The following is a 12,239-nucleotide window of genomic DNA, read 5'->3' on the forward strand; positions in this document are numbered from 1 at the left end:
CTCTGGGCCATCTCCAGGGACCGCGTGGTGTCCGCAGCCTGTTTCAGGTCCAACTCCGTTTTTTCCAGCAGTCTTTGCCGGATGTGAGTGGAGCTGAGGCCTGTGATAAAGGCATCGCGAACAAGCTCGTCGGTGTACACTGCGGCTTTTACATCTCGGCACTTACAGTCCTTGCCAAGCTTTTTCAGGATGCTTAGGAACTCCTCCACCGATTCCCCAGGTCGCTGTGCGCGAGTAGCGAGTAGATGCCTAGCATACACCTCATTCGTAGGCTGCTGGTAATGCGCCTTTAAGGTGTTGCAGGCGGCCAGGTACGTATCGGCGTCTTGGATGAGGGGGTAAACCCGGTGGCTTACCCAATTCCGTAGCATTCCGAGTCTCATCTTCGCAGTGTCCGTAGCGTCTTTGACGGCTGCGGAATTGTCCAGGAAGAATTCCATACAGTCAAACCAGTGTCCGAAGCGTGCTGATGCGTCCGGAGCATGTTGATCCAAATCCAAACGTTCGGGTTTCAGGAGTTGATCCATAGTGTTGAAAATTGAGTTAATAAAATTGATGTGCCTCAATTATTCCGAGACTCGAAGTTAGCAGAACAAAAGTAAGGCTTTTATTAACTCAGAACATAACACGTAAAATAGAGAGATGTCTACCTTCAGGAGGCTGATGCCGGACTGAAGTTAGATTACAAAGGAGCCAGGTATGGGCGGAGCCCTGCACACAACCAGTTCCAGCACATTCCAATACATAATACATGAGGACTGGGGGAAGGGAAAAGACACAGAAAGCAGGCAGTTACAAGACACAGAAAACAGGCAGTGATGAATGGAATATATTTCATCACAGGGATTAATTGGAGAGCTCTTTCAATGAGCCAGCACAGGCACGATGGGCCGAATGGCCTCCTTCTGTGTTGTGTGATTCTATCATTCGATGAGTTACCCAACCAGCCCGGCCATCCTGAGTGTTTCTACACCCTTACTTCAAGAGCTTCCAGGCCTCCCCACCCGTGTCAGGGCTTCCTGCCTCGTTACTCACCCATCCCTCATGCTCACCAGCTTGCCCGCCTGGCTGTGCAGGGTTGCTTTCTGCACCACCTACTCGCCCACCCGTCGACACACACAGAAACTCTGCACTTACTAACCCCCACTTGTCTCTCCACCCACACTGCCTCCCAACCTCCCTGCATGCCCGACCCCAGAGCTTTGTTCCATTGGTATATGTGAGGCCTCACCAGGGCCTGGTGTCTCCCAAAATTGATCTGCCGCACCTCTCATGAATGTTCTGTGTTTCCTAGTTTTTAATCCAATTCCACCCTCTTTCCACCTTCTACCCTGAATTCCAATGGATATTCCTTTAATTTTCTATGAACCTTCCATTACTGTCCCCGCCGCCCTGTACACGTCCTCTCTGGTTTCTTTCAACAATGTCTTATAGATGCCTTCTGAGACATGGAGATTAAGGGGCTGCTTCTCCCCGGCTGCTAATGATAGGAAGTAAAAGGGGAGGCGATGAACACTGGGCCAATGACCCATTTACATCACTCCAGGATTACCTGGGCCTTCCCCAAAGGGCCGGACCTGGGCCTGGCAGCTGAAGTGGGGCATCGGCACCCTTCATGAATTAAAGGGTTAACAATGCAGCTTGCACACTAGAAACGGTTGAGACAGAGACCGTCGGAGACAGCTCAGACATGCTGACCACAAGGTCTCGATGCTTTTGCAAGATTAGATGAAATTAGCTCAGAAGCACCATCTATGATTAACCACAAACTATGGAACCTAGAGATAAGTAAAACCACATGGGGCACAGCGAGACAGAAATGCAGACACGTGGTTTTACTAAAGGTTACAAAATTATAACAACAGGTGAGATCATAAAGATCATGTGACAATAAATATAGGCGAACAGTCATGTGACGCGAGATAGGGAATTAGCCAATCAGCCAAGTAAAACAGTGTAATGGGATCGTGCACGAGGCTACCATGACTTTTGAACGCATCAATATGTAACGCTCACTGTATTAATTTGGAAAAGTCTCCTGGTGCGCCAGTAGAGATTGTCTCCCCAGTGGCATAATAAAGACCATTTGAATAACGATCTAAAACCTTGTGTCGCGTGTTGGTTTAAAATACTCCACAACAAAGCGTTCCCATGGAAACAAGGCAGCAGGGAGGCATTCCTGGCTCTTTAAAATTAGGAAGGGTTTCATTAGTATAGACATAGATTGTGAAGGAATAGCCATGATTCAGAGTAATACACGATACCAAGAACAAATTTCTAAAATTAATAAAAGACATACTGGGTTTAAAAGACACAAGTCTCAGCAGACAGGCTGTGAACAGAAATACAGGCTTCTGAGAAAAGATCAGTTGATAACAAAGTTGTAAACAGGCTTTGAAATGGGAATTAGTTAAATATTCTAAAACAATGAAAGACTGAAGCAAACCATTGGCGCTTCCGAAAGGTCTATGGTTTGGAGGTAACACAATGAGAATGCCCAGTTTAAAGTGTGAAGAGCTAACACGTAAAACAGAAACACAAACATTAAAAGAGGCATGTGCCTTTGAAACATGACATCAAGTAAAAGCCACACCTGCTGGTCAAATAGTTTTATGTTAAACTTGGCTGATAGGAAACACGATTAAATATGCAACCAATTGAGATAGCTAGAAATGCATGAACCGCCCTGGTCAAAGTGTCTTTAATTTAGATATAGTAAAAACCATACCAACAAGACTTTGAAGATATAACTTCAATAGATGACACCAAGCAATTGCATTGTGTTTGTATTAAACTTGGAGCAAAACGGAGTCACAATGTCTGCAAAAAACCAGTAAAGCCAATATTAAGAATTGAATGAAAGCATTTTGTAGGAATGACATCAAACAGAAACCATTGCTGTCATTGTTTTTATGATGGTTTTTGGAACATCTAAAGGTAGAGAAATAATTATGCATGCAATAATTGAACTGACAGTAAGATAGAAAGCATTTGAAAGAGGTATCAATAAAGACAATTAGCTAACATCAGCAGAGAACATCAAAGAAGAAACCACTGCCAAAAAGGTATAAAAATAAGACCTTTTTAACAGAAAGTCAGAACTCGCTGAACGGGCCAAGCGTTTCTCAATTATTCAGGGGCATCTCTGTAACTCTTTAACTATGAGTCTCGGGAAGTCAAAGTGACTGATTTTGGTGGATGTTCTGGATTTAGAAATAAGTAAGAAATGTAACGAAGTAAAGATTTGAGAATAAGGATCTCTGAGAAATAAGAAATGTAAGCTAATTGTATTTTGAATTGTTAATGTTGCGACTAATTCAACAGATGTTAACTGAATGTCGGTTCTTAAATAAATAGAATTGTCTCAAAGAGTAATTCTGTATAGACTCGCGAACCCACAAATTCTGTACACTCTTTTGTAAGGAGTTGCAGAATTTAGGGGGGTATTCCGGACCCTCAGAATATCCGGAAGGTTACAGTCTAGTTCAACTTATTAAAAGTACTATCCGGAGGACGGTAACATCTTTAGTCGTTCCGTTCCTTTAGGGAGAAATAGCCTGAACCTTTAGACCCATTTAAGTGTCTTATGGAATTCGGCTATCTCTAACTTAAGTTGAGGGTGAACGTCTGGGGAATACGCCTGGTCTGGGGTAGCCCGGGAAGGGCTAGGACTGTAATTATCCCTTTAAGATGAGCTGGCCTAGAAATTGGGCACGGGAAGCATGAAGCACGAGGTGCCCGCGTCCATTCAAAGTGGTGCAGGCGGTGCGCAGCTGCCTGCTCATTATAACGATTACAGCGCTGATCTCAGCGCTAAATGCACTGCTGATAGGTTTAGCACTGAACGGGGGGGTGGGGGGCAATATCGCCTGTAATCTACTGGCCAATGACATTTGGCCTAGGCTCTCTGCACTACATAAAGGGAAAGTGCTTTGTTGCAGAAGCACCTCATTGTCAGTGTGGAGAAATCCATGGCCCAACAGCCAAGAGAGAGGGCGAGGAGGTTTTCGGATGTGGCACTGGTAGCCTTGGTCCTGGGGGTTCATAGACGACATCAGGTCCTCCACCCACAGGGGGGCAGCAGGCCTTCCAGGCAGAAGACCAGAAGGCCGTGGGAGGAGATCGCTCAAGCTGTCAGTGCAACGTGTGTTGCCCCCAGGACCTGGATCCGATGCCGCAAGAAGTTTAATGAGCTCACACATGTGGTCAAGGTCAGTGAATGCATCTTCAAATGCCATTTCTCACCATCTGCACCACCAGCCTCACACACCGCTCAATGCACCAGACCCCCATCACTCACCTCCCAACAATCTCTGGCAATCACCACTCATACCTCACAATCATAGTTTCACCTGACCCTCACACACTTACCACTGCTGCAAGACTCACACCCAAATCCCACACCTTGCACACTCTGTCAGCGATTCCACCATGGCAGGCACATCACCCAAACACATTCCACCACACTCACTGACACACGTCCTTTTCTCTTGCAGGCAAAGGTGGCACACAACCATCGGGAGCACCAGCAGATGGGTGGAGGGGAAGCCCGACGGCAGAAGCTCACAGAGGAAGCCGTGCTGGAGATAATTGGAGGGGTCGACGAGTTGGTGGCGAGCGGCAAAGTTGAAAGAATTGCTGATGATGACGGTTTGCTCATACCTAAACCGTCTTCTCATATTCCACTACCCCCTCATCTCTTCTCAGTGACAAGCTGCTGATGGTGTATGCATGGATATCTTGCTTTCCCCCCTCCCCTCACCACAACCCAACCCTTGTACCTTTCTCTATTCAGATACCCATGAAGTGCCACCAGCCTGTGGGAAAGGTAGTATAGTGGTTATGGACTAATGATCCAGAGACGTGAGTTCAAATCCCACCACGGCAGCTGGGGAATTTAAATTCAGCTGATTAAATAAATCTGGAATAAAAAGCTAGTGTCAGTAATGGTGAAACTATCGGATTGTTATAAAAACCCATCTGGTTCACTAATGTCCTTTAGGGAAGGAAATCTGCCGTCCTTACCCGGTCTGGCCTATATGTGACTCTAGACACACAGCAATGTGCTTAACCATTACATGGCCTAGCGAGTCACTCAGTTGTAACAAACCGCTACGAAAAACAATAATAAGAAAAAGCCAGACGGACCACCCAGCATCGACCTCGGCACCGGCTACGGACACGGCAACAGCACACCAAACCAGTCGACCCTGCAAAGTCCTCCTCACCAACATCTGGGGACTTGTGCCAAAATTGGGAGAGCTGTCCCACAGACTAGTCAAGCAACAGCCTCACATAGTCATACTCACAGAATCATATCTTTCAGCCAATGTCCCAGACTCCTCCATCACCATTCCTGGGTATGTCCTGACCCACTGGCAGGACAGACCCACCAGGGGTGGCGGCACAGTGGTATACAGTCGGGAAGGAGTGGCCCTGGGAGTCCTCAACATTGACTCCAGACCCCATGAAGTCTCGTGGCTTCAGGTCAAAGATGGGCAAGGAAACCTCCTGCTGATTACCACCTACTGCCCTCCCTCAGCTGATGAATCAATACTCCTTCATGTAACCATGTAACTAACCGTAACCAGAGAATCACCTGCAACGGCTTGTCTTCCCACTCCCGTATCGTTACCTCTGGTGTCCCCCAAGGATCTATCCTTGGCCCCCTCCTATTTCTCATCTACATGCTGCCCCTTGGTGACATCATCTGAAAACACAGTGTCAGTTTCCACATGTATGCTGAAGACACCCAGCTCTACCTCACCACCTCGTCTCTCGACCCCTCCACGGTGTCTAAATTGTCAGACTGCTTGTCCGACATACAGTTTTGGATGAACAAAAATTTTCTCCAACTAAATATTGGGAAGACCGAAGCCATTGTTTTCGGTCCCCACCACAAACTCCGTTCCCGAGCCACTGACTCCATCCCTCTCCCTAACATCTGTCTGAGGCTGAACCACACTGTTCGCAATCTTGGTGTCATATTTGACCCTGAAATGAGCTTCCGACCACATATCCGCAGCATAACTAAGACTGCCTATTTCCACCTCTGTAACATCGCCCATCTCCGCCCTTGCCTCACCTCATCCGCTGCTGAAACCCTCATCCGTGCCTTTGTTACCTCTAGACTTGACTATTCCAACACACTCCTGGCTGGCCTCCCACATTCTGCCCTACGTAAACTTGAGGCCATCCAAAACTCGGCTGCCCGTGTCCTAACTCGCACCAAGTCCCGTTCGCCCATCACCCCTGTGCTCGCTGACCTACATTGGCTCCCGGTTAAGCAGCGCCTCAATTTCAAAATTCTCATCCTTGTTTTCAAATCTCTCCATGGCCTCGCCCCTCCCTATCTCTGTAATCTCCTTCAGCCCCACAACCCCCCGAGATATCTGCGCTCCTCTAATTCTGCCCTCTTGAGCATCCCTGATTATAATCGCTCAACCATTGGTGGCCGTGCCTTCTGTTGCCTGGGCCCTAAGCTCCTGAATTCCCTGCCTAAACCTCTTCGCCTCGCTACCTTTCTTTCCTCCTTTAAGACGCTCCTTAAAATCTACGTCTTTGACCAAGCTTTTGGTCATCTGCCCTAATTTATCCTTATGTGGATCAGTGTCAAATTTTTTGTCTTAAAACACTCCTATGCAGCGCCTTGGGATGTTTTACTACGTTAAAGGTGCTATATAAATACAAGTTGTTGTTGTTGTAGAACACCACTTGGAAGAAGCACTGAGGGTAGCAAGGGCACAGAATGTACTCTGGGTGGGGGACTTCAATGTCCATCACCAAGAGTGGCTCGGTAGCACCACTACTGGCCGAGCTGGCCGAGTCCTGAAGGACATAACTACCAGTCTGGGCCTGCGACAGATGGTGAGAGAACCAACACGAAGGAAAAACCTACTTGACCTCGTCCTCACCAATCTACCTGTCGCAGATGTATCTCTCCATGACAGTATTGGTACCAGTGACCACCGCACAGTCCTTGTGGAGACGAAGTCCCATCTTCACACTGAGGACACCCTCTATTATGTTGTGTGGCATTACCACCGTGCTAAATGGGATAGATACAGAACAGATCTAGCAGCTCAAAACTGGGCATCCATGAGGTGCCGTGGGCCATCAGCAGCAGCAGAATTGTATTCCACCACAATCTGTAACCTCATGGCCCGGCATATCCCTCACTTTGCCATTACCATCAAGCCAGGGGACCAACTCTGGTTCAATGAGGAGTGTAGAAGAGCATGCCAGGAGCAGCATCTAAAAATGAGGTGCCAACCCAGAGAAGTTGCAACACAGGACTACATGCATGCTAAACAGCGGAAGCAGCATGCTATAGACAGGGCTAAGCGGTCCCACAATCAACGGATCAGATCAAAGCTGGCAGTCCTGCCACATCCAGTCATGAATGGTGGTTGGACCATTAAACAACTAACGAGAGGAGGAGGCTCCATCTACATCCCCAACCTCAATGATGGCAGAGCCCAGCACATGAGTGCAAAAGACAAGGCTGAAGCTAAAAGACTATTCCACTACATGTAAAATCTGTATTGGATATGTATTTGGTGGAATCACCTTTGTATTAACCAAAAATGTACCTGATGACTACTAACAGATTGTGAGCACTTGTTATAATCTTACACGTGTACCTTGAGTCTTTGTACCACATGTCTTTTTGATATGTAACTATTACAGTTCTTTATATGATCACCTTTTTCATATTAATCATTCAAGTAGTCAGTGACATGAATCTTGTCATTCATGTGGAAATGACTTATGAAATAATACTGGGCAGCCTGCTGGTGGCGCTGTCCAGGGAGAGTATAAATACTCGGGCACGGGCCCAGCTTGCTCAGGACATTCTTTAACAGGAACTAGTGAAGGACACAACTAGACCTTCATGTTGTAAAACAGTTGATTAAAGCTTTGTAGTTTTCTTACGTCAGTCATTAAAACCTAAAATTTGTCAAGCTTTGCAACGTTGTGAGAAAAAGAAGCATTCTGCCTTCATGCAATTAACACAGTGTGAGAATCAACTAGCTTGCACTAGATAAGACACTGTCTTTAAAGACATTACGGTCTTAGAATGACCAGGCCTGGGAACAGACAATTTCTCTAAGACAGGAGATAACAGGTCCTGAAGTTGCTGGCTAAGGCCTTGAGAAAAAGCAAGAGTCAGACAAGATGGAGGAACAGCCCTCTTTCTCTGTTGTAGGCCGATGATTGGTCAGCCAAAAAGGTATGACATCTTGAGTCAATCACCCCTTGTCCATCAAAGGTAGGGATGGGGAGTGGGCTGACTCTTCCTTCCTTTCTCTGATAGAAACCCGACACCCTATTGGCCACCCCTTTGGAAAGACCCCGATAGGGTAGATACCTGTGTCAGTATTGACCCCTGTAACCGCCATCAAAAGTGACATAAAAAGGGGACCACACTTACGAGAGATAGGCTGTAGAGCACCAGGAGCCAGGGCTGCTCCTGGAGAGAAACCAGGCAGCAGTGGCCCACGAGAGGAGGATTCGGATCTGAACAGAGGATACTCCAGGCGGGGTGAGGGCAAAGCAAGGGCCAACAAACAGAGGATACCCCAGGCAGGGTGAGGGCAAAGCAAGGGCCAACAAACAGAGGATACCCCAGGCAGGGTGAGGGCAAAGCAAGGGCCAACAAACAGAGGATACTCCAGGCAGGATGAGGGCAAGACAAGGGCCAACAAACAGAGGATACCCCAGGCAGGGTGAGGGCAAAGCAAGGGCCAACAAACAGAGGATACTCCAGGCGGGGTGAGGGCAAGACAAGGGCCAACAAATAGAGGATACCCCAGGCAGGGTGAGGACAAGACAAGGGCCAACGAACAGAGGATACCCCAGGCAGGGTGAGGGCAAAGCAAGGGCCAACAAACAGAGGATACTCCAGGCAGGGTGAGGGCAAGACAAGGGCCAACAAACAGAGGATACCCCAGGCAGGGTGAGGGCAAAGACAAGGGCTAACAGAGGATACCCCAGGCGGGGTGAGGTGGAAGAGACCCCAGGCGGGATGGAAGCTTCCTTCAAGACTCCTATCAAGAGGGTACAAACTACCCAGGAAGGCACGGGTGATATAACTCTCGTTCTGTACTGTAAAGTACTGCTAAGGCACAGATGGGTGCTGACCTTTGTGTAATACCTAATAAAATACCAGTGTACCATATTGGAATCACGTCAAACAATTGGGAAAGAGTTCAAAAAACCCTGAGAAAGCTTTGGCAATCACCTTCAGCCAGAAGTGCCAAGTGGATGATCCATATCGGCCAATTCGATTCACTCCACGTGATATCAAGAAATGGCTGAGCGCACTGGATACAGCAAAGGCTGTAGGCCCCGACAACATCCCAGCTATCGTGCTGAAGACTTGTGCTCCAGAACTAGCCACGCCTCTAGCCAAGCTGTTCCAGTACAGCTACAACACTGGCATTTACCCGACAATGTGGAAAACTGCCCAGGTATGTCCTGTCCACAAAAAGCAGGACAAATCCAATCTGGCTAATTACCGCCCCATCAGTCTACTCTCAATCATCAGCAAAGTGATGGAAGGTGTCGTCGACAGTGCTATCAAGCGGCACTTACTCACCAATAACCTGCTCACTGATGCCCAGTTTGGGTTCCACCAAGACCACTCGGCTCCGGATCTCATTACAGCCTTGGTCCAAACATGGACAAAAGAGCTTAATTCCAGAGGTGAGGTGAGAGTGACTGCCCTTGACATTAAGGCAGCATTTGACTGAGTGTGGCATCAAGGAGCCCTAGTAAAACTGAAGTCAATGGGAATCAGGGGGAGAACTCGCCACTGGCTGGAGTCATACCTAGCACAAAGGAAGATGGTCCTGGTGATTGAAGGTCAATCATCACAGCCCCAGGACATCGCCGCAGGAGTTTCTCAGGGCAGTGTCCTAGGCCCAACCATCTTCAGCTGCCTCATCAATGACCTTTCCTCCATCATAAGGTCAGAAATGGGGATGTTCACTGATGACTGCACAGTGTTCAGTTCCATTCACAACTCCTCAGATAATGAAGCAGTCCATGCCCGCATGCAGCAAGGCCTGGACGACATTCAGGCTTGGGCTGATAAGTGGCAGGTAACATTCGCACCACACAAGTGCCAGGCAGTGACCATCTCGAACAAGAGAGAGTCTAAGCACCACCCCTTGACATTCAACAGCATTACTATTGCTGAATCCCCCACCATCAACATCCTGGGGGTCACCATTGACCAGAAACTTAACTGGACCAGCCACATAAATACTGTGGCTTCAACTGCAAGTTAGAGGCTGGGTATTCTGCGGCGAGTGTCTCATCTCCTGACTCCCCAAAACCTTTCCACCATCTACAAGGCACAAGTCAGGAGTCTGATGGAATACTCTCCACTTGCCTGGATGAATGCAGCTCCAACAACACTCAAGAAGCTCGACACCATCCAGAACAAAGTAGTCCGCTTGATTGGCACCCCATCCACCACCTTAAACATTCACTCCCTCCACCACCGGCGTACCGTGGCTACAGTGTGTATTATCTACAAGATGCACTGCACCAACTCGCCAAGGCTTCTTCGGCAGCACCTCCCAAACCCGCGACCTCTTCCACCTAGAAGGACAAGGGCAGCAGGTGAATGGGAACACCATTAGCTCCAAGTTCACCTCCAAGTCACACACCACCTTGACTTGGAAGTATATCGCTGTTCCTTCATCGTCACTGGGTCAAAATCCTGGAACTCCCTCCCTAACAGCAGTATGGGAGCACCTTCACCACGCGGACTGCAGCGGTTCAAGAAGGTGGCTCACCACCACCTTCTCAAGGGCAATTAGAGATGGGCAATAAATGCTGGCCTTGCCAGTAATGCCCACATCGCAGGAATGAATCAAAAAAAAAATCTAATATAGATTGAGATAATAACACTGTAAAGGGCAAAGAGGGGGAGGAATTCTTGAAATGTGTACAAGAGAACTTTCTTGATCAGTCCAACGAAGAAGGAAGCAGCACCGGATCTAGTTCTGGGGAATGAAGTGGGGTAAGTGGAGCATGCTTCAGTGGGAGAGCATTTAGGGAACAGTGATCATAATATCATCAGGTTTGGTATAGTTATGTAAAAGGACAATGGATAATCAAGTGTAAAAATACTGAACTGGAGGAGGGCTAATTTCCATGAGTTGAAAAGGGATCTGGCCCAGGTGGATTGGAATCAAAATTTGGTAGACGAAACAGTTTATGAAAAATGCGAGGCCTTCAAGGAGGAGATAGTTGGGGAACAGACTAGACACACTCTGCTTTCTTACCAGGGGAGAGGAGGCGCCCCAAAGCAACAGCTGCCTGGATGATTAAAGATAATGGCCCAGAACTTGGTGTCGGGGGCTTGCCGCGCGTGCAAGCCCCCGATCTGCACTCACCCTGCGCGCTGACATCTGAAGCCCGGGCCTGCTTGCATTTCCTGTCACAGGCCCGGTTCAGCTGTCAGCGCGCAGTGCTTACCTGACGCAGCGGTGTAGTTAGTGCGATGTGCCGGCTGGGATCAGGTGAGCACTGTACAACCAATCAGGGGAGGGGAAGGTTCATTCATGAGTTTGAGAGTAAGAACTGTCAAACTCATGAAAACTACGGGGGCCCAAAACACTATTTAAACTTTAAATAAAAATTTAAAAAACATCCCAATCATTAAATTAAGCATAAATAAGTTTAAAAAAATAATTTAAACAATAATTTTTTTTTTGAAAAAAATACATTTTTAATAAAAAGGGTCTAAAACTAAACTTACCTTATTGTAGATTCTTTAAAATAATAAACCTGTGGGAAAAAAAATTCTAAATTGCACTAAAACACCACTTACCTGTAAAAATAAATACTTACGTGTGCTTTTTACAAGCGTAAAGACCGGAGGCCTTTAGACATGCGCAAATCCCCCAAAACAGAGGAAATCCAAGACGCACGCGCTGCCCCCTACAGTGCACGCGCTAGCCTCTTCACCTCTTGGGTTAGAGGAGAGGAAATGCCGGTTTTCAGCGCATGCGCTGTGCATGCTGAAAACCGGCATTTCCCCCGGCCAGACACGTGAGTACCCCTTCCGTACTCACGCGTTTGGGGAGGAATTACTGCCCCATAGAAATGATACAGAAAAAGGAGGCTTATGACAAATGTAAGGTTGATAATGCAGTAGAGAACCAAATGAATATAAAAAGTACAGAGGAGATGTAAAAAAGCGAATAAGAGGGTATGACAAT

This window comes from Somniosus microcephalus, chromosome 14 (assembly GCF_052327205.1).
Source record: "Somniosus microcephalus isolate GS21.2 chromosome 14, FLI_Smic_1.0, whole genome shotgun sequence".
NCBI classification, from domain to species: domain Eukaryota; kingdom Metazoa; phylum Chordata; class Chondrichthyes; order Squaliformes; family Somniosidae; genus Somniosus; species Somniosus microcephalus.